This window comes from Eulemur rufifrons, chromosome 10, assembly GCF_041146395.1.
Source record: "Eulemur rufifrons isolate Redbay chromosome 10, OSU_ERuf_1, whole genome shotgun sequence".
Classification (NCBI taxonomy): Eukaryota; Metazoa; Chordata; class Mammalia; order Primates; family Lemuridae; genus Eulemur; species Eulemur rufifrons.
The window spans coordinates 18,635,589-18,658,461 of NC_090992.1; the positions used below are offsets into that span (position 1 = coordinate 18,635,589).

The window sequence follows — 22,873 nt, forward strand, 5'->3', positions numbered from 1 at the left end:
AAAGCACTTTGATCAGCAATGCAAACACAACTTGAAGCAGAGCAAAACACAAAATTGTAGCTATGATTCCACTCACCAAGAGGGTGGATCTTCGATGTACAATTCAGCTGGCTTTACAGGAGTGCTCCACAGCAGAGTCAAATGACGATGCAAGCTCCAGAATGCTTAGGCAATAAAAAGCTGTATGTAACTGTTAAAATGAAAAAGAAAATAGGTAAGATCCAAATGAGCGCATAAAACAAACCCCAAAAATGCAAATAAATACCACACATCTTCAAAATGAAGGAAAGTCGGAATTAGGAACCAAATGAACTAAATTGCACACCTTAACTCTTTAGAATATCTTTCAGTAAGGGAATATAAAACATATTAATTAGTTCAGTCACTTTAACCATGGCACACCATTACTGTTAAGATACAATATCACCACGATGGTATTATATCTATCTGTCATCCTTCAAAGATGATGCTGTTTATAATATAAATGGTGGACTACACAGTACTAGAATGCTTTAAATGCATCTTTCTAGCAATATACAGGTCTTATGTTTGCTCTTCACATTTACAGATAATTTATTTCATCTTAAAATTTACAGTTTGCACATCCATCCAATTTGAGCATTATTTTACTGACTTGTGAATTCAAATATTTGTTAGCTAGTACCACTGTCCCACTAGTATGTGGGATAATATGACATAACAGGAAGGTCCTAATGATCCCAACACAACTTGTTCTGGAAAAATAACCTAACATTTTGTCATCTAAAAATGGGGATTTAATAGCACCTATTTCATAGAAATGTTGTGAAGATTAAATATAAAACTCCATCAAAAGCACTTGGTACAGTGCCTGGTATGTAGTGCTCTTTCAATACATGTCCGCTGTCATTTTCATTGTGGTTACCAGCAGTCCAATGGTACCTGTCTGAATTTTATCAGCAGAGATGTTGGGCTTACTTCCTGATGACTAACTCTTTTGTACAATGCAAATCCCTCCTCCTCCTCGAAAAGGCTACATGTTAAACTAATCCACCCTAAGACATCTGCGACTCATTTGCTTCCCTCCTGCTCTGGCCAGTAGAATTGGGCAATGAGGAGGTCAGAAGGTGATTTCTTAAATCCACGAAGAGAGTGGTGTCAGTGCAAAAAGAAAACGAGGGGTGCACAAAGAGGGAGTGACAGCCATTGGAAACAAATAGGTCTAATTTCCCAGTTTTATTCAAGTCATTCTCATCTTGGCCACGAACTATGTTCACATGTTTACTGCCCACATGTAAACAGGATGAGCCACTTGTCATTCTGTCTTTCCCAGGCAGGGTGTAAGGTCCTCTAATGAGCTGAGAAGTGCCAGTTTGGCTGAGTCCTGCATAGCCACTGCTGGCTACCACATTCCTAGACACCCTCCTCACAAGGTCAAACAGTAATTTCAAACTAATGACTACATCTTCTTCCCTGACCACTCTGAAAAGTCTTTCTGCCCTCCAGAAAGACTCCTGGCAATCTAGAATTAGACTGTGGAGTGCTAGCATCCCAATCATCCAGACAGTTGGAATGTTTTTGTCAAAATGCAATAGGGAATGTGGAATTTAAATCATAGCAGACCAGGGTTTGAATTTTTTTTTTTATCACTAATAAGCATAACCTCATTCAAGGTTCCTGAGAGTCTCTGAGCCTCAGTCTTCTTATCTGTAAAATGGGGAAGAAAATACCTACCACACAAAATTGAATAATATCAAAAGAAAATGCTTCTGGTGCACAACAAATGATAATTACCTCTTCTGCTTTCCTTTTTAAGCTACCTTCCTTATTAGGGTACCTTGGTTATGTGATTATAAGGGAATGGTGGGTACAGGATTGTCTAATCAAGAGTATGTGTCTTTAAAAGACAAATTGACAAGACTAGACAGAATTCTGAGACCTTGTGTAAATTTTCTTTGTTTTTATTTTGTTTTATTTTTCAAGTCTTCAAGTTGGCAATCAGAGCCCAGTAGAGCAATATGGTTCTTTGATTTCCTCCTTAGAAACACTGCAGCCTTTATTGTCTTTATATCGCACGACTTTAGCACTTAATTATATCCTACCTTGGAATAATTAGGTGTCCTTATAATCAAGTCTGTTTACTCACTTGTGCAGTTCTGATCCTTTAATCTCTCTTGAATATTAGTTTTTAATGCTATTAGGAGCCACAATTTAACAATTTTATTACTAAATAAAATTGCAAGAATATTTTGAAGGAGATTCACCAATGGCTTGAATTGAAAAACTACTTTTATAATTAGGAATAGTACAAAATTATAAAATTATGCCTGAAAGTTAGAAGCACACAGCGCTAGTTTGCCTCTTCACTGACTTGCTGTGCGACCTTGGGCAAGTCCCTGAACTTTATCTGGGACCTGTCTACTGAGGAGCCTGCAGTTGGGTCTGCAGATATGTCTCAGCTAGATCACTAATTTATTCTAAAGATAAGTTAAAATTCTCTATAATAATAAGACTGTAATAAGACAACTGTCAAATTTAGGCAATAAAACATGTTACTTGTTTAGTTATTCCATATAACGTTAATTATAAATTTAAAAAAATGTAAAAGCGTGCTGCTAGAAAGTCAAAGAAAAATAGGCATGATCAGCGTACAGAGTAGACTCGATACATTGTAATGATTAAATCACTGCTCTGCAGTTCAGCTTCCTGGGTTTCACACTTGACAAAAACACTTAATAGCCATGTGATCCTAGACAAGTTATAATCCTCTATGTTCCTTGTATTCCTCCTGGGCAAGATACAGATAATAACAATATCTAATCCATAGGGTTCTTATGAAGATTATATGGATAATTCACTTAACACAATGACTGGAATATAGTAAATATTAGCTATTATTATTATTTATTTTTAGTAGTGAAATCCGCTAATTTCCAAGCTATCAAACTCACCCCACATTTTTCTACATGCCTTATATTTGTCAAATAAATAAATGAGAAAGACTTTTTGACCTGTACATTTTACCCATCAAATATGCAATAAAAAATGGCACATGCTTTAAGAAAATACATTTACCAACTGTTGTTATTTACTAGGTTTTCATCTATGTTAAAATGTATTAGATAAAGCTTATATGTTTATTTAAATTAAATACCTTATTAATTAAATGATAATAAAACTAAGCAAGCTCAAAATTTATATATTTTTCTGGAATATAAATTTCTGCTATCTCAGTTTATGTGCAGAATTTTATATGATACGATCCAATCTGATCTATATTTTCAAATTTTTTTTTTTTAATTTTTTTTAATTTTTTTTCGACCCACCACCCCTATTTTCAAATTTTTTTTGAATATTCTTTTATAGCATCATCATGAAAAATCTAAATAATTCCATCAAATCAAAGCTAGATAAAAGTCATTCAAAAACATATCAGGAGTGGTAACGACTGCTTACGTTTTGTTAAGCATCCTTCTAGACATCTCTTTATAAATAAATTCATCTGGAATAGACAAACTGCACATAAATAGTACAATGCTATATACCGATTTTTATTCCAAAGTCTTTTCTCTACTAGAAATGTACTTTCTAGATTGTTGATGGCAGTTAATCTGGATCCATTTTTGACTAAATAAAATTATTTTAACTTTCCACTTAATGTTTTTAGAAAATTTGAGAAATTTAAATACTCTATTCAAAAGTATTACAAAATAAGCAATTAAAAAACTTAAACATTATTGACATTTGGAGACTAATTTAGGGATGCCTCAATTTGCATCTTGTAGATGGACTTTTCTGCCATTAAACATACAAATCAGAAAAATTAAGCAAACACTAGATTACATATTTTACACAAATGCCACAAAAGAAAGTGATATAGACAAACCTATAAAAAGCCAGACAATAGGAATAATACTTGCAAGATGTTGTTATCTTCATTCAAACTACCAGTTCCCTTAATGGAAATTAAGTTTATAGACTTAAAAGAAATATTAACAATTTTCCCTTTAGATATAAAGAGAATGATATTACAATGTGAGGAATGGGAGATTAGTAAATGCAAATTAATTGACTTCTTTCTAATGAATAAAAATACAGATTTCACAGACATAAAAATATGAGCATATGAGTTTCATTCCACACAGCAGAAGAAAATGAAATGACGAGTTCAAATGAATGAATTTCAGAATACTCAAGCCATTTTGCATTCTACTGTTCATATAACTGTTTAGAAACTTCTGCCTTATTCAAAAAAGGAATATTCTAATTCCAAATAAAAGATCTCTCTATTACTTAATAAGGAAGTTTTATAATGAGGTATTTGGACCTGTAATAAAATCATTTGATAACACAAAAAAATATTATTTGGTCTGGATATACCAAAACCAGTCAACCAGTATTATTCATTTTCTAATTTGACAAATATTTGATTGAGTGTCAATTATCTATCAGATACCATTTCAAGCTCTGGGTCCATACTGTGCAACGAAGTAGCCACTAGGGCCATGTAGGTAGCTCTTAAAAACTTGAAATGTGGCCAATCTGCAGTGACATGTGCTGTAAGGGTAAAAATACACACCTGATTTGACAGATTTAATATTTTAAAAATTGCAATATACCTCAATAACATTTTTACTTTGATTACACATTGAAAATATAAAGTTTGGTATCCTATTAATATATTAATACAATTAATTTCACCAGCTTCTTTTTTATTATTTTTAATGTGCCTATTAAAAAATTTAAATAACACGTTTGGCTTGCATTATATTTCAATCAGACAGCCCTTCCTTGTTTGATACTAGTGGTGAACAAGGAACACAGCTTAGGCCTGTGTATTCATGGAGTTTGCATGATTGTGGCTTGGCAATGATGTTGTTTAAGGACGTGTGTGAGATGCCAAGGAAGGTGCATTAAAGTATTAGCTACAAGCCAACCCCTGTCATTTTGCTGTCTAGTAAATGGCATCAGAAAGACACATCAAAAGTCGTATAACAATGGCGATGCTATTAAATACAAAGAACCTAAAATATAACACTGCTTTATGCAAAGAAATTTCTCTGCCCAAGTTATAGTTGTTCAATGTATCTAACTTCTTTTATCACGAGGAGAGCGTTTGACCAATATCCAGTGCAGAGCCTACCACTGCTGCTGGGGGCGTGGTCCTCCGATTCTGGAGGAAGGAGGAGGTTCTCACATTTTATTTGCTTTCAGTGGCAAATTTGTACAGTGGAGCAAGAGAGTGGCCTCATCACAAATACTATTTGAAATGCACTGATATCCCCCCAAGCTAGCTAAGTTGGATCATAGGAAGAGGGAGCTGGGAAAAAAAATTCAAAAAACATCCAGAGGCCCCCGAAGCCTCCCTCAGGATCTGAAGGCCCATTGTGGTTGTCACAAACAGATTAGAAAATTGTGGAGTATATGTTAGAGATTAATGAGCAGGGTATAATGTCTTTGGTGGTCCTGACCAACACCACAAAAAAATAATGGGTGCCAAAGAATACATGGCAAACCTTGATTTTTTAAATATATAATGTATTTTATTCCCTCCAAAATCACTTCTGGCCAAAGAAGTCTCTTAGTCTTGTTATATGGAACCTTGGCGTTTTCACTCTTTGGGATAGCATTTCAATTAATTTAATTCATCCTCTCTTACACACAGATATTTCCACAATAATTTGTTAAATGCTTGCATGGTTTTGCACAGAATATGTGGCTTCTATCATAAAGATACACCAATGCAATCACAACACAATCATATTTTCAACATTCAAATGCAAGATCTGTGATCCAAAGCTTATGTTCAAAGGCTTCAAAAAAAGGAAAAAAAAAAAACAATTCTACAGAAGTTTAAAAAGATATCCCATGTAATACCAATTCATTAAGCAATTTTGAAAGGGTCAAATCTTATTTTGCTTAAGGGTTATCTGATACAGAAATTACTGGAATTTTATAAAATATGCACTCTCTCCCTGCTCATTTTCTGAATGAATAAATATGAGGCCAATTTTATACAGAATCACTTCAGCTTGAACTAATAATTGTGTATTGCATGCCTAGAATAATGTTTGTTTCAGAGGGATACATATAAAAAGGAATGCAAAAGAAAACATTAAATCAGTCACTAATTATAATTAATTCATAGATAGTTGAGGTTCATTTGCTTTTGCTAAAGTATATAAAATAGTACTCATATGGAGGCCTAGAGTGCAATCAAACGAGTACTAGATCATATAAGGACTGTTTTCATTTACTGAATAGCTTTAGGATACAAAATACCATTTTGGGAGACAAATTGGGATAAGCAGAAACCTGTAGGTCTCACCAGAAACTGCAAATACCTTGCTGATTATTTCCTTTATTTTGAGGGATGTACATGGCTCATTTTCAGGAAATCTGAAATCATTAAGAAAAAGAAAAACTTGCCAAAAACATTGCTTGGGATTTGATTGGCAGTGAAACATTCTGGGAAATTTGATTTGTTAATGAAACATATAAGGAGATTTATAAAATTGTCATCATCTCTTTTGAAATGTAGATGGATGGGGAACTAACCCATGGAATAAGAATGCTTTTCAAATCAACAAAAGGGCTTGACCTTTGTGTATGGAAGCTGGCTTGCCTTAAATGATGCCCCAGCCAACTCCTTGGTTTTGTAATATAGTAATTATCATATTTAATCTCTGTCCATGAGCAAATTAATTGTTGATCTGATCCTCTCAACTGATACCCACAATATCCCTCAAAGGGTTATTCAGTTGTTCATCATATTCACTTTCTAATGTGGAAGCAAATGAACCTCTTCCCCACACGTACCCCGGTGCCCTCTTACCCTCATTCACACCACCCAGGGAGAGTTATTCAAGTGAGCAAGTGAACAGAGATCAAGTGAGCTGACCACTTGCAATAGTACATCGACACAGCCATCCTTGGTGAGAGCATAACAGGAAATACAGACTGACTGTACAATACACAATAACCATCACAGTCCACCAAAAAACTATACATACAACTACAAAAGAAGAAGAAGAAAAAAAATCTTAGGTCATTCAGTTGATAAGGAATTTGGTTTCCAAATACACCAACCCTGACCAGGGCTGGTCTATGATAAATTTTCACAGTAAGGACAGAGTAGAGAATTTTCCACACACACAAAAAAATTAATAGAATCAATACAGTTATCCAATCCATGTACAAAAACTTTTGAAGCACATTTAAATTGCCTCTATGGGCACTCAGTTTGAAATGAACAATTTATCAATAATTATAATTGATTCTCATCTTTGCATTAAGGATAACTTCCCTTGGACTTCTATTTATCACACGGTATTAGCCATCACCATGTTTTATTTGTAGTTGGTTAAAAATAATGAAATTGTATTTCTTTACAAAATAATTCCTATTTCTCTCCCTCACTCACACTACCCTTACTCTCGTGTACGTGCATGCACATACATATTTTCTCCCTCACACATGTATACACAGCAACTTAATACGAGCCATTAAAATTGGAAGGAATGTACTCTATGTTGAATATTTTAGAATATGAGAGTGAAGAAGGGGGTAGAGAAATGTGGTAATAACATGTGTTTGCAATATTTTGAAAATTAAAGATCCCATATACCAAATGTCATATAGATATAATTATACTTTTGGATTTTCTAAAAGTACAATCATTAAACAGACCAAGCTGTTAGAATATTAAAATAAAAGGTTATGTGCTAAATTTTTAAATACAAACAATGCATATTTTAATCGTATTCCTCTCATATCTAATGGCATCAATAAAAATTAGGAATACACATTCAAAATCAATTTCAGAGCTAAATACTCATTGTATGAGGTGCTAGTAGAAATAATGCCACTCTTGCAAAAGAAGAAATAAAAATGACCTGATTATTTACTGTGTTAGTCTTACCAACATGAACTGTACCCTATAAAATACAAATTCTCCAGTAAGAGTAAATATAACCACACTCTAAACAAGAAATCAGCATAATTACTATATTAAAAAAAGAAATATTTCCAGAAGTAGAAAACAAATGCCTTCATCCTTTTCGTTACCCTCCCCCTAATTAATTAACAGATTGGCACAGTCTAAGAATAAAATTTATTTTCAATTAAAATAAGAAGCCCGTATGTCATGATAATTTTTTTTGTTACTATTTCTAATGTGCAAAACAAAGGTTTGCTGTTAGCATTGAACATAGTAATCAAAACAAATCCTTTAATTTTCAATAACTGTAAGGAGACTTCAAGAGTTGTTCTCGTAGCAAGGTACTACCTCAGTGGTTAATCCTATTAAGAACTGAGCCATGCACTGCAACTAAATCCTCTGGGGAATTTGAGGAATCAAAGGCTTACTGCACACTTAGAAGGCAACGACTTTTGTAAAGGGCTCTATTATATGAGGAACAAAAGAATACCACTTGTGTACTTAAATATCATCTGCTTTTCCTTCCAAAATACTCCATTTTTAAGTAAAGATATGTGATTTAAATGTATTTAGAGTTCAGCTTTTGGCACTACTCTCGTTTCTGAGTAGAAGTGCCATCTGCGGGCCCCATGGCTCACGCATAATGATATGCTTACAAGCTGCTTCCCTTTTCTGCACAATGTACCCTTTTCACTTTAACATACATTTTCCATAAATTTTTGAATAACAAATTGGGCTGTGGAAGTTTGTTGAAACGGGACAAGGGAAATGCCTGTAGGCTAGAAAACGGCGATTTTACTTAAGAAATTGGTGCAGTGGAAAATATCCACTCCACCTGCCCTACCCCCCTCACAACCCTCATGCACCTACCCTGAGCTGTAATCCTTTAAAATTGCAGAGGAAACCTCTTCTCCCCTCGATATTTTAGATCTGTACATTAACTTGGGCAAAGAGCCCACATGCCTGCCATCCATTACACCTGCTGGGTGACAAACAGAAGAGAGTCACCACAAAGACTCCCAACGTTTGATCTCCTGATATCGCCAGATGTCTCCCATTCACATCCAAACATCACCACAGTCATTAATGCAACTTGCCTGGCTGGCATTTAATAGGGAGAAAAAGTTGAATTCTAGTCTAAAATCCTAAACTATCTTAGGCTTTCAGGGTATGAATATATAAGCTATTAAATATGCTTTAATTTGTAAACTTTCCAGCTATTAGGAGAACTGATTTCATTGTCGGGATGGGAACTGGTACAGATGGTCAGATTTTGCATTTTCCAAAAGAGAAGACCTGTATCATGCTCATTTGGCTCTTGAATTTTGAATTTAAACGACAAAATTTACCTTTACTTTATTATTGTATGCCTGAACACAATAAGAATAATCTTAATTGTTGGCTCTAGTTCAAATACACCACATACTGAAAAGACAAGTTAGTAAACAAATAACTAAAGTCAAAGAAACTGTGGACAGAGAAAAACTAGGTCCCCTATCCCAGGCCTAATAGCACTCAAAACTATTTACTGATAAGATTCTAGTAGAGAACTTAAAAAAAAAAAATCAGATGCTCAGGTATTATTTCACATCTACTGAATAAGAATCTCCAAGGTGAGGCACGGGAATTTTAAGACTTCTTTGTTAATGCTTTTGAAACCAATCTTAGACCTTGAGCTTGGCAACTTTTGGAGGTATTCATGAGTATATAATTTAGCAGCTTGGCTTGGGGGGATTTTGTTCTTTTCCATTCTTTCTTTTATGAAGGAAATATTTACAGTGTGTCTACTCTGTGCCTGGCACTGGGCACTTGGTCTACATAGAATCTGCAAGACACAAGGTTTACATCTGGAGAGTCAACATGTGGCTTTAGGAACAGACATAAGGGTGCCTAGTATTACGAGGGGAAAAGCAATTCTTATATATGAACTAAAGGAAATGAAAAAGATCTGAGATACTGTCCTGAAACTTATAATGTGTCCACCAATTGGATATTTCTAGAAGATTTGGGAAGGAAGAAACCACTGGACTTACATCAAAAACTCTCAACATCTATGCCTAGGAAGGGCTCTGACTTCTTTAAGAGAAGAAGGTTGAATTTAAGCATTAAGGAGGAAGCCAGAAAGATTGCAGTTTCTTTCTGCATCCTTCCTGTAGTAATGCTCAGACTCATTTAGCTCTTCTTCCCTCCTTCTAGCTTCTTCTCGCTCTGGACCAAAATTATTTTCTGGGCGGAGAGGTTCACATTGATCAGCTGCCCAGGGCCCCAAGTCACACTACCACAATACCCTGCTCTATTTTCTTCATCTCACTTACTGCTATGTGAAATTATTTTCTTCATTTTTCATGCACCTCTTGTCTGTCTCTCTAAATCAGAGGTCTTGCTTGTCTTGTTTACCTGTCCCTGGGACCTAGAACAACACCTGGCATGAAGTGGATATCCAATACGTGTTGAATGAATAAATTAATGAATCAAAAGTAATTACAGAGTACCTACAATTCCTCAATTCCTTCTATTACCAGGCACAGATTGTTTTGCAGTGTGTCTTCTTGGGCATATATTATTGTGAATTTTTCATTTGAAATCCAACTTGATTCCTTTTTATGTTTCCTTTGGCCTATCTGCATTCTAGCTTTTACCCACTGGGGATGCTTGCACTTGAACTCAGTTCAGTAGCAATCCATTTTTACCTAAACCCAATACACCTTTAACCCACATCTCACTGGAGTTTATAAAATATCCCATTATCTTTCAGAAGAGACAGGAATCCAAACATATTCAAATCTTACATTCCATACTAAAGAAGACCAAGAACAACAACAAAAAAATCCCTCAAGGAAAAAATACTCAAGGAATTTCTGCTTCAAGGTCAAGGCAATAAAGGATAAATTCAGACCATCACCTCGTAGAATAAGAGGAATTAAACATTGAAATTACTGCTTTAAGGATTTGGTAACAATTGCAAATATTAAATCAGACTTAAAATTACTAAGCGTTATCAAGCCACATTTATTTTAGTTTTTTCTCTAGCTGCTCAGCACATCTCTGCAATTTCATAGCACCTACTAATGGAAAGTGAGCTCAGATTCTATTGACAGTTTCATGACAAGTCATACTTCACCTTCCATTGTCCAGTCTTCTTAGCTGTTCATTATCTTGACTGCTGTGCCTACGAGATAATGATACACTCTGCTTCTACCCCTGACTGTAACACATTTTTGCTCCAGGGTTCCTTTTAATTGAAACACACTTTCTGTGTTACTGGTTTTGGTGCAAAAGTAAACACATTTAACACAAGAATTTGGTTTGTATTTGCTTTACCAATAGGAATTGTGTAAAAAGTCACCTGCCTCTAGAAGAATCATTGAGTGATCCTTTTGAGACATTAATTTTTTTTTCTTACTCTTTTCTTTTACTTTCATTGCCATTTGTCACTTTTGTGGATGTGATAATCAATTATCTCTGCAAGAAAAAATGTTATAGCCAGCCTTACCATTTCTCTGGGTGTCCCAAACCCATTCAGGAAGTAGTGAGTAATGTTTCACCAACTCTTGAGCATAAAATTGACTGGAAATGCATTTACGCTAAAAAACAGGGATCTAATAAATTGTGCCTATTAAATTATCTGTGTACATTGCAAATTGCATCAATAGAGTAGAACAGAGATGCCCGACTTCAGGATTAGTGGTAGTTGAGTATGGACAAGATGTGGTCCTTGCCTAGAAGACCTTCTCAGAATGTGAACTCTTTCAACAAAAAACACAACTGAATTCTTCCTACCAAAAAATATATTTCAAAAAATGAATACATGTATAAGGAGCATTAGGACTTATTTGAGAAGGAGAATATGGAAGAAAGAGCATTTACTTTCTCTTCCAGGAAAATAGGAGTTATTATAACTAGGATTAACACTGTGTGTGTGTGTGTGTGTGTGTGTGTGTGTGTGTTTGGGGGGAGATTAATCATACACCATATATAGAAGTAGAATGTTCTTAAATGTTAATATGTAGAAGAATCATCTGGTAAAAATGTAAAATTTCAGATCACTAGACCCTCCCTTGGAGGTTCTGATTCAGTGAGTCTGGGCTAAAGTTCAGGAATCTGAAGTTTTCATAAGCAATAACAGGTGATTCCACTATAGACAGTTTATACATGTGGTGCCCAACATGGTAGCCAATGAACATTAAAAATGTGGCTAGTCCAAATTGAGTGTAAAATTGAATGTAAAAAATGCACACTGGATTTTAAAGACTTAATATGAAAACAAGGTTATAAAATACCTTACTAATAATTATTACATTGGTTACATGTTAAAATAATATTTTAGGTATGAGTTTAATAAAATATATATATATTTTAATATTAATTTCATGTATTTCTTTTTTATTTTTTGAATGTGACTACTAGAAAATTTAAAAATATATATGTGGCTTATATTTGTATTTCTTTGAACATTATATTTCTATGTGAACTTATTCTTCTATCATACATCATTGGTTGACACTCATTCCAATGCAGAGATAGTAAAGGAATTCTAATCATAAAACCAGGACACCAAGATGTGTGTAATAAAAATTTTAGGATGCAAGATATCTTTGAATATTTCTATAATATTTGACAAAGATCTATCCATTGAGTAAGTTGCCAAAAGAATAAATTTCTATATAGAGAAGATTTTTTTAATGTACAAAAAAAAATGAAAAATAAAAAACTTGAGGAATCAACTATCCCTAACCAGCTTTCAATGGTTATAAAATCTCATGTATGGCTGGTGCTCAACTTCAATTCTGAATTCCCTTGGGGCAGGACATATGCATGTATGTGTGTGTATGTTAATACTATTTGCTACAAAGAACAATCTTTCATTCAGCACCTCACCTAGGGGGTAGGAGAAACATTCAGCAGGAAAACTGTTAAGAATAATCTAGTATAGTTTTAACTGGCATTAACTATATAATGGATTAAATAGGTTTATTATGGGTGGGTGGGAATACATTCTCTGTATCGGCCAGTGCACTGTGAATTCCTAAAAGCTGACATAAATTGGAGCTTCTAAAATCAACAGGTTCAAAATAACTGCTTATACTCCTAAATTGTCCATTATTATTTTATTTAAGTTAGGTTCATACATTTATTTTCATACTATTTTGTATGTTTTAATGACAATTAGGGAATTCCAATCTTAACTTTTATGATTCATATGTCATATGCTTATATTTAGGTGATGGGTTATGACAGAGATTTGCAACCTTTCTCTATTGACAGTACTTTTAGTGTCTCGGCAATATTTTCATGGCACTTCTAGGGCAAGATATTTACCTAACAGTTCTATTTATTAAGCAGTTAGGGCCAAACAACTTAGTCATAGTAGTTTAGACAGATGTTGCGGTCTTTCCCTTGAATATTTAAGATACCCTGCAGATCCCAAGTGAGTTTGCTGGAGCTCCCCCAGTCACTCAGCCCACAGTTTAAGAACTGTAGGATTAAACAGCTTTAAATTACCTAGAAAGTAAGAAAAAATTGTGTACTTTCTAAGGGACAGAATACACCCAATACCAATAGCTATTTCAACCTTTGTTTCTTTTACCACATTTTAATTATTTGAGTTTATAAAAGTTGTCATATATTGCACCCCTGGTCAACTATCCCCAGATTGACATTTAGCATAGACTATATGAGTTAATCGGTTCATCAGTCAATAAGTAATTATAGAAGGCTTGTTATACGTCCCGATTTCTACTCTCAAATAGCTTATACCCTATGATTCATCTACAGACATATCTTAATTCATGGTTCTCCACATTTTTCTAAGAGAAGACATCCACACAACTCAAATAGGGGAATAAAATGATTATTGCCATCTGGAATTTTAAGTGTATTATTTTTGTTTATTCTGATTATTTTTATTGACCTATGATGTAAAAAATTTGCAAGGGAAAATTTTGCTGGGAACTCTCGTGGAATTCTGAAAAATAATTTGAACAAAATGTTGTTGTCATTTTAAGAACACAAAAATAAGTAGGTACTCAAACAATGATAGACTTAACAAAAATTTAAAACTAACTCCTAACTTTCGTTTTGTAGTCTGGCATACAGGGAGCTGAGAAGTCACCACTCCATCTTAACAACAAGTAAAAAGCTGAGCAAACTGAAAAATCAACTCTTCTTAGATCTGTCAGAGAAGTGAGGTCAGAGGGCAAACTGCTGCCTTCAAAATTTGAAAGACAGATAAGCATATACAGAGAATCACAACTTACTGGAGCAGAAACCCACAAGCAGAAACCTCCACGGTACCAGTGCTGAGGTAAGAAAACCTTAACTGTAATTGACGAATTGCTGGAGGCTCAGTGTAGACAGCTCTAAGAGTTAAAAACTCCAGGGAAATCCAGTCATGGGGGCGCTAAAACACGTCCGTGAGTTTTTCCCCCAGGAGCTCTGCCAAATCCTCACAGTGACTATTGGAGAAAAAAAAAAAATCCCCTTGTTCCTCTGGCAGGGGCAGGGGAAAAGGAACCATTTTGAAATACATCAGAGCATTATGTTTCTAATAAAGTCTGTCCTGAGAAGAAACTATTTCACCAGAGCCTAACTTGCTGAAGATTTATCTGAGCATAACCTACCTGTGGGAAGAGAAATATCAGCTCCAGTCCCTCTAGCCTTCCAGGTGGGGGAAGGGGAGATGCCAACTCTAGCCCTCCTGCCATCCTGTCCTGCCTATGAGGGTGGGGGGACCGAGAAGCACTGGTGAAGTTCACAGTCCAAGTTGACTGAGACATAGTCATAGGACTATAAAACACTTATCTCCTATACTTTCCCACTCCATTACAGAGGGCCTTATATATCACAATTTGCTGGTTTTTGGTTTGTTTTTACCCAGTACACCATGCCAATCTTTTAACAACAACAAAAAAGTTACAAGGCATAATAAAAGGCAAAAACATAGTTGGAAGAGACTGAACAAGCATCAGAACCAGACTCAGATATGGCAGGAATGTTGAAATGATCAGACCAAGAATTTCAAAAACCTATCATTAATATGTTAAGGGCCTCGCAGGAAAACGTAGAGAGCATACAAGAATAGATAAATAATGTAAGCGGAGAGATGGAAATTTTAAGAAAGAAAAAGGAATGCTAAGGATTTTTATTTCTGTAACAGGAATAAAAAATGCCATTCATGGGCTCATTAGTAGACAGGACACAGCTCAGGAAAGAATATCTGAGCTTGAGGATATGGCCATGGAAACTTCCCAAACTAAAAAGCAGTGAGAACAGAGACTTGAAGGGACCAAAAAAAAAAAAAGAAAAAGAAAAAGAAAACAACAGAATAGCTAAGAATTGTGAGGTAAATACTCAAAGTATCATATATATGTGTGATAAAATACCAGAAGAAAAAAGAGAAAGCACCAGAAGCAATATTTGAAGAATTAATGACTGAGAATTTCCCCCAAATTAATGCCAGACATCAAACTACATACCCAGGAAATTTAGAGAACACCAAGCAGGATAAATGCAAAAAAAGAAAGAAAAAAAAAAAAAAGAAATAAAAGACAATAACAAAATTAGAAAACAGAGAAACAGAAAGTATACTTAGGTATATCATATTCAAACTTCAGAAAATCAAAGATAAATAAACAATGTGGAAAGAAGCCAGAGAGTTTTAAAAAATCTTACATATAGACAAAGATAAGATTTACATCTAACTTTGCCTCAGAAAACCATGCAAACAAGAGGAGAAAAAAGAAGGAAATAAAATACTTAAGTTTGAGAGAAAAAAAGACTTTCAGCTGAGAAGTCTATACACTGTGAAATTATTCTTCAAAGTAAAGAAGACATAAAACTTTCTCAGATAAACAAAAATTGAATGTATCCATTGCCAATAGAACTGCCTTGCAAGAAAATTAAAAGAAATTCTTCAGAGAGAAGGAAAATGACATACCTCAGGAACTAGGGGCTACATAAAGAAAGGAAGAACATCAGAATATGAATATGATGGTAAAATGAAAATTTCTTCTTATTCTTAATTGATTTAACATATTACAGTTTGAAATAATAACAGCGTATTCAAATATATATGTTTATGTATATGTATGCAAATACCTGAGTATACTTTTTTGTTGTTATAAGGTACCTGTACTACTCATGAAGCAGTATAGTACTATTTGAAAGTGGACTTGGATTAGTTATAAAAATATATTACAAACTCTAGGGCAGCCACTAAAAGAAAAGCAAAAAAAAAAAAAAAAGTACAATTGACATACTAGGAAAGGAGAAAAATAAATAATAAATAAATAGTACAGAATTCTCAGTTGAAACTACAGAAGGCAGAAAAGTGTGAAAGACAAAAATAGGAGCAATATGCAAAGGCAACAAGTAGAAAACAATAAATACGGTAGATACTAACACAACATATCTATAACTACCTTAAAAGTCAATGGTCTACATGTTCAAATTAAAAAACAGAAATCATCAGAGTGGATGAGAATTGGACAGATCCATCATGTAGAAATTCAGTAAAGACAAATTTGAACTCTACAGCACTATCAATCAGCTGGACATTTATAGGGACTACTCATCTAACAAGAGCAGATCACATATTCTTTTTGAGTTTGCATGGAACATTCACCAAGATAGACCACATGCTGGGCCATGAAACACACCTGAACAAATTTAAAAGAACAGATGTCATATAACATCTTCTCTCAGACCACAATAAAATTAAACTAGAAATCAATAACAAGAAAAAAATAGCCAGAAAATTCCAAAATACTTAGAGATTAAACAACACACTTCTAAATAACATATGGATCAAAAAAGAAATCTCAAGAAAAATTTTAAAATATTTTTAACTAAATGAAAATAAAAATATAACTTATCAAAATTTATGGGATTCAGCAAAAGCAGTGCTTTGAGGGAAATATACAGCATTGAATGCATATATTAGAAAGCAAGAAAGAATTAAAGTCAACCATCTAAGCTTCAGCCTTAGGAAACTGAGAAAATAAAGGCAAATAAAATCCAAAAAGGAAGAAAATAAAAATTAGAGCATAAATCAATGAAATTGAAAACATACTATCAATGAAGAAAATCAAAAACAAGAAAAAGCTGATTCTTTGAAAAGATCATTAAAATCAGGAAGCCTGTAGTCAGGCTAACTAAGGAAAAGAGAGAGAAGACAAAAATTACTAACATCAGAAATGAAAGAGGAGTCATCACTACAGATCATATGGACTTTGAAAAAAGATAATAAAAGAATATTATGACCAACTCTATGTTTGCAAATTTGAAAAACTAGATGACATGGACCACTTCTTTGAAAGACACACTCTGCTAAAATTCACATAAGAAGAAATAGACAATCTGAATAAGTCTATTAAAGAAATTTAATCAATAACTAATAACCTTCCAAAACAGAAAGCACCATACTCAGATGGGTTCACTGGTGAATTCAACCAAATATTTGAAGAAGAAATTATACCAATTTTCTATAGTCTCTTCAAGAAGATAGATAAAAACAGAATACTTTGTAACTTTAATACTTTTTAATTTTGTGAGGCCAGCATTACCCTAATACCAAAACCAAAGACATTATAAGAAAAGGTAACTCCAGGCCAATATGAACATAGATGCAAAAATCCTCAACAAAACATTAGCAAATCAAATATAACAATGTATAAAAATATTATACACAACCAAGTGAGGTTTATCTCAGGTATGCATCCAATTTCATCCAAGCCTAGTTCAACAGTTAAAAAATCAATATAATTCAACAATCAACAGGTTAAAGAACTGAAATCACATGATCCTATCATGTGATTATAAATGCAGAAAAAGCATTTGACAAATCAAACTCTCATTTATAATAAAATCTCTCAGCAAACTAGGAATAGAGGGGAAATGCCTCAGTTTGATAAAGAATATCTATAAAAAACCTACAGCTAACTTAATGCTTAATGGTGAGAGAGATGTCCCCTCTCATCACTTCTCTTCAACATAATACTGGAAGTCCTAGCTAATGCAATAAAAAAGAAAAGTAAAGAAAATATATACGAATTGGGAAGGAAAAAACAAAACTGTCTTTTTTCACAGATGACATTATTGTTTATGTAGAAAATCTTAAAGAACCTATGAAAAAAAGATTTTTTAAATCTCCTGGCACAAATAAGCAATTATAGCAAAGTAAAGGTTAATATGTAAAAGTCAAGCACTTTCATATATATCAGCAATGAATAAACGTAATTTGGAATTAAAAACATAATATCATGTACATTAGCTCTCAAAAAATTTAAATACCTAGGTATAAATCTAACAAAATATGTACAATATCTATATGAGGAAAACTATAAAATTCTGATCAAAGATATCAAAGAAGAACTAAACGAATGAGGAGATATTCCATGTCCATGGATAGAAAGACTCAATGTTGTCTAGATGTCACTTCTCCCCAACTGGATCTATAGATTCAAAACAATTCCAATCAAAATCTTACTATAATGCTACAATAATTGAGACAGTGTGGTGTTGGTGAATGAATAGACAATTAGATCAATATAAAAGAATAGACAGCCCCGAAATAGACCCATATAAATACAGTCAACTGATCTTTGACAAAAGAGCAAAGGCAATGCAATGGAGCAAGGATATAGTCTTTTCAACAAATTGTGCTAGAACTGGACGTCCACATGTAAAAATATGAAGTTAGACAAAGACATAACACCCTTCACAAAAATTATTTCAAAATGGATCAGATATATAAATGCATAATGCAAAACTGTAAAATTTCTAGAAGTAACAATAGGAGAAAACCTAGGTCTTGGATATGGCCATGACTTTTTACATACAACACCAAAGGGATGATCCATGAAAGAAATAATCAATAAGCCAGTGAAGATGTGGAGCAATAGGAAATCTTAATTAATTGTTGGTGGAAATGCAAAATGGTACAGCCACTTTAGAAGACAATTTGGCAGTTTCTTTCAAAACTATATATACTCTTACCATATGATCTGGCATTCACACTCCTTGGTATTTATCCAAAGGAGTTAAAAACTTATGTCCACACAAAAACTTGCACATGGATGTTTATACCAGCTTTATTTAATTGCCAAAACTTGGAAGCAACCAAGGTGTCCTTTAGTGGGTGAGTGGATAAATAAACTGTGGTACATCCAGACAATGGGATACTATTCAGCACCAATAAAGAAATGAACAGTTAAGCCATGAAAAGACACAGAGGAAACTTAAACACATATTACTAAGGGAAAGAAGCAAATTTAAAAAATCTACATACTGTATAATTCCAACTATATGACATCCTGGAAAAGGTGCAACTGTGCAGATAGTAAAAAGATTAGAGATTTCCGAGGATTAGTGGGAGAAAGGGATGAATAGGCAGAGCACAGAGGACTTTCAGGGCAGTGAACCTATTCTGTATGATACTACAATGTTGGACACATGTCGTTATATATTTGCCAAAACCCACAGAATGTGTAACACCACAAGTGGACCCTTATGCAAACTATGGACTTTGGGCAATAATGATGTGTCAACGTAATAGGTTCATCTATTGCCACAAATGCGCTGCTTGAAGGCTGTTCATAGTGGGGGAGATTGTGTATGGGGAGTGATATATGGGAACTCTCTGCACTTGCTCAATTTTTCTGTGAACCTAAAACAGTTCTAAAAAATAAAGTTTATTAATTAAAGAAAAGCAAAACTGATTATTAAAGGGTCATGCCTGGGAATGCCTATGATTAGTCATGCAACCACATAAAATGTCAAGATGATTAACAGTGCAAGATAAATACCCTGTTGCATAAAGTGGATGGAAACATGAATATTTCTGATCAATTAGGAGTTCTTAATGGTGGGAGAGTTCATGGACAGACTCTTTACAGCTGATATTTTGGAGTTTTAATCAGTTTAAATGGAAGCATTCAGTAAAAGTACTCAGAGGCAAGAGGATATGACCAATCAGCACATATAAACATCTGTTTCAAAAGTGAATCTATTCATTACACAAATATTGATTACGTGCATTAAACATGGATCATAGATGGCATCATACAAATGCTTTAGAGGATAAGTGCGATGTAGGCTCTTCTGAAATGGAACTTAACAGGGAGTTAATAAAGTGAACACACATTAATACCACATGCATAAGAAGAAAACACCTTTTGTCAGTCTCAATGTAATAAGTATCATAAAAGGGAAATAAAGCATATAGTAGAGGAAGCCAATACTGGAAAAAATACTTCTGTCTGCGAAAAAGGTAGCATAAGCTCAAATTTGAAAGGTGAAAAAAGGGACCAGGTGGAAATAGGAGAGGGAGAATTCTGCCTGCCGAGCCAAGATGATACAGAGGCAGTAGGGTGAGGGGCCTGCTCTGAGGACTTGAGTTTGGTTGGCATGTCAGGTATGCAAATAGTAGGTAGATGCCAGACTGGAGAATCATAATGGCAGTTTGGACTCAATTTAGTCAACACTGGGGAAGGAGGCGTTGAGCAATTTTAAGCAAAGGAAGATAGCATGACTCTCATTGAGCTTTTAAAAGATTTAATCAACAGGACTTTTGATTTTATATGGGAAGAGGTAAGGAAGTGATAAAAATTATCTTCAAGGGTGTGCAGGAGAATAAAATAATGTTTACTTGAGGGAAAAAAGTCAGAAAACTCATGTGTTGGCTTACAATACCCAGTCTATATTATAGTAACATTGAAATAGCTATAATTCCAAAGGAATGAATATTTCAAAGCCTGATAATCCAGTAACCTAGTATATTAAATCAATCTAGGTGAATTGTAAGAGTTTATTCTCTCTAACAGAAATGAAATAAAATTTAAATAATTCGTCATCTCCCAAAGACTTTTAAAAGCAGCACATTTGGTGTATCATATACTACAATACGTTTTCGAAGCACCATTTGAAATAAAGCATTACCAGATACTCCCCGTATGTGGAACAATGTTAAATTCTAGTTCTGCTCCGAGCATAATTAAGTACCCATAACACCATAAAACTTTTATTAAATTACGGTGTTGGGAATGAAATGTAAATTTGTCTTCCAATATGATGTTAGCATTTCAACCTTTTTTTTCTTTTTGCTGCCTGAATATCATTAATAGTGAAAGTTCAGGGAATAAGTAAAGCTGAAGTCCTGGGTAGAATTCAAGCTGTCACATAATCATAAATGTTAGTACAATTATATTTTTGAGGTATTCTCCATCCCTCCTACTCTTATCTATTTTCTAAATAGCCATCATTGATATAGTTTTTGATTATAAAGGAACTAGTAAGATTGGGTGAAAAGGCAAAATACCTCTTTAAACGAACATTATCTTTTGTCATTATATAGGGAGAACATAAATGGCTTTAGCTGTCAGTTGTTTATACCACAAAATGTAAAAAAGTATAAATATTCAAAAGCATGAAGAAAAGGGTGCAAAGAGAATAGAGATTTCTCTTAACACAAGAGGAGAAATTTATTTAAGCTCTAAATGAATTGAAAAAAATAACAAATATTGATTATCCTTGAACTCTGCAATATGGAAGGGACATGGGCAAAAGTCAGGGAATTCAGCTACCTATAGGGTATAACTGACTACTTTGATTTTTTTTTTTTTGAAAACTAATATATTTTGAGAACATTTCTACCTAAAGAGAGAGATCTTTCCCTTTTAGAAAGGGGAAATAAGTTGATTTCTTTTAAGAAATCTTGCACCAATATAAAAAACTGCCAATGCAAATATTTTCAAGGACAACATCTGTCTCTAGAATATGTCATGAGCAAGCAGAAGTTTCTCTCACTTCCCCCAAGTCTCTGGAGATACGACCCAAACAGAATACGAATAGAGTTTTCCATTTTGTTTCACTTCAGGGTCTCCTTAAGTGAGGAGGATTCTCCTGAGAGGCCTGGGAAATGCTGTAGCCACCACATCCAAAGCAGGGTGATTCAAGCTGATGTCCCAGTAAAGGAAATGTATACTCCAAGCTTTTTTTTTTTTTTCCCCCAACCCACCATTTGCTCCAAATGATAAAATCACAGCCTCAAGGAAAATCACACCTAAAAAAAATTGTATTGGCTGTTCTCTTAGAAAAGTTGAGTTTTCCAAGAAAGTTAACATTCCTTGTCAGAGAGGAAATAAAAAATAAATGTGGCACAAAGATGACGTTTGAATCTAAATCAAAGTTTTCCATTTGCTTTTTTCCCCCCCTTTTCATACAAACCGATGTGCTAAGGAAAACAGTCCCAGTTTAGCCTTCCATAAGCCCTTTGGAGTAGTTCACAGATATAGTCTCTCATAGGAAGGTTCACTTGCAAAATCTTGTCAAAAGGGAACAAATACTCCATGTGAAACTGTGCCTTGGTTAGAGGAAATGGATCAACAGAGAGACCACAGGGCCAGGCGGGGAGTGGGGGGAATGCCAGTGGCTTATGTATTGAATGATTCAACGTTTTACATAAGGAAAGACTGTATCATGCCTCATGAGCTGAAACCACCTTCAGGACGACACACTTCCACCTACAGAACTTAAGAACGTTAGTGTGTGTCACATTATGTTCAGGGTCCAATGATAGGCAACACTGCTACTCCTTGTCCAATTAGCAGTTCCAGACTCCTCACCACAGTGCATCGGTCTATCCACCTTGAATTTACACTGGAAATAGACAAATGCCTACTAGTCACTAACAGCAGCGACACTAAGCACTCCAGAATAAAGAACTATGTAGACACAATATGAGAGAACTTCTGATGCTCCAAGTGTTGAGTTTTGAGCAGTGCCCCCTTCTCCAGCGGATTCCCACAGTGACCTCAATAAGGGGTCTCTCTCAAGAGGCAGTCATGCCTCACACTCATTGTCCACTATGTACACCTTATTCTTCTGTTTAAACTCTTCAATGATTCTTCACTGACCACAGGATGAAATCTAAACTGCCTACCCATAAGATTGTTTAAG

At 34.4% G+C, this 22,873-nt stretch overlaps 1 protein-coding gene across 2 annotated transcripts in view; it reads right to left on the reverse strand.

Annotated features, from left to right (window-relative positions):
• TENM2 (teneurin transmembrane protein 2) overlaps window positions 1–22,873 on the reverse strand; it is a 1,169,384-nt gene that overhangs the window by 1,072,800 nt on the left and 73,711 nt on the right. For both annotated transcript variants that reach the window (XM_069483866.1, XM_069483867.1), the window contains one exon: window positions 77–190. The gene's annotated coding sequence lies outside the window, so the exon portion shown is untranslated. Of the gene's footprint in view, window positions 1–76; window positions 191–22,873 lie in introns of those variants that run through there.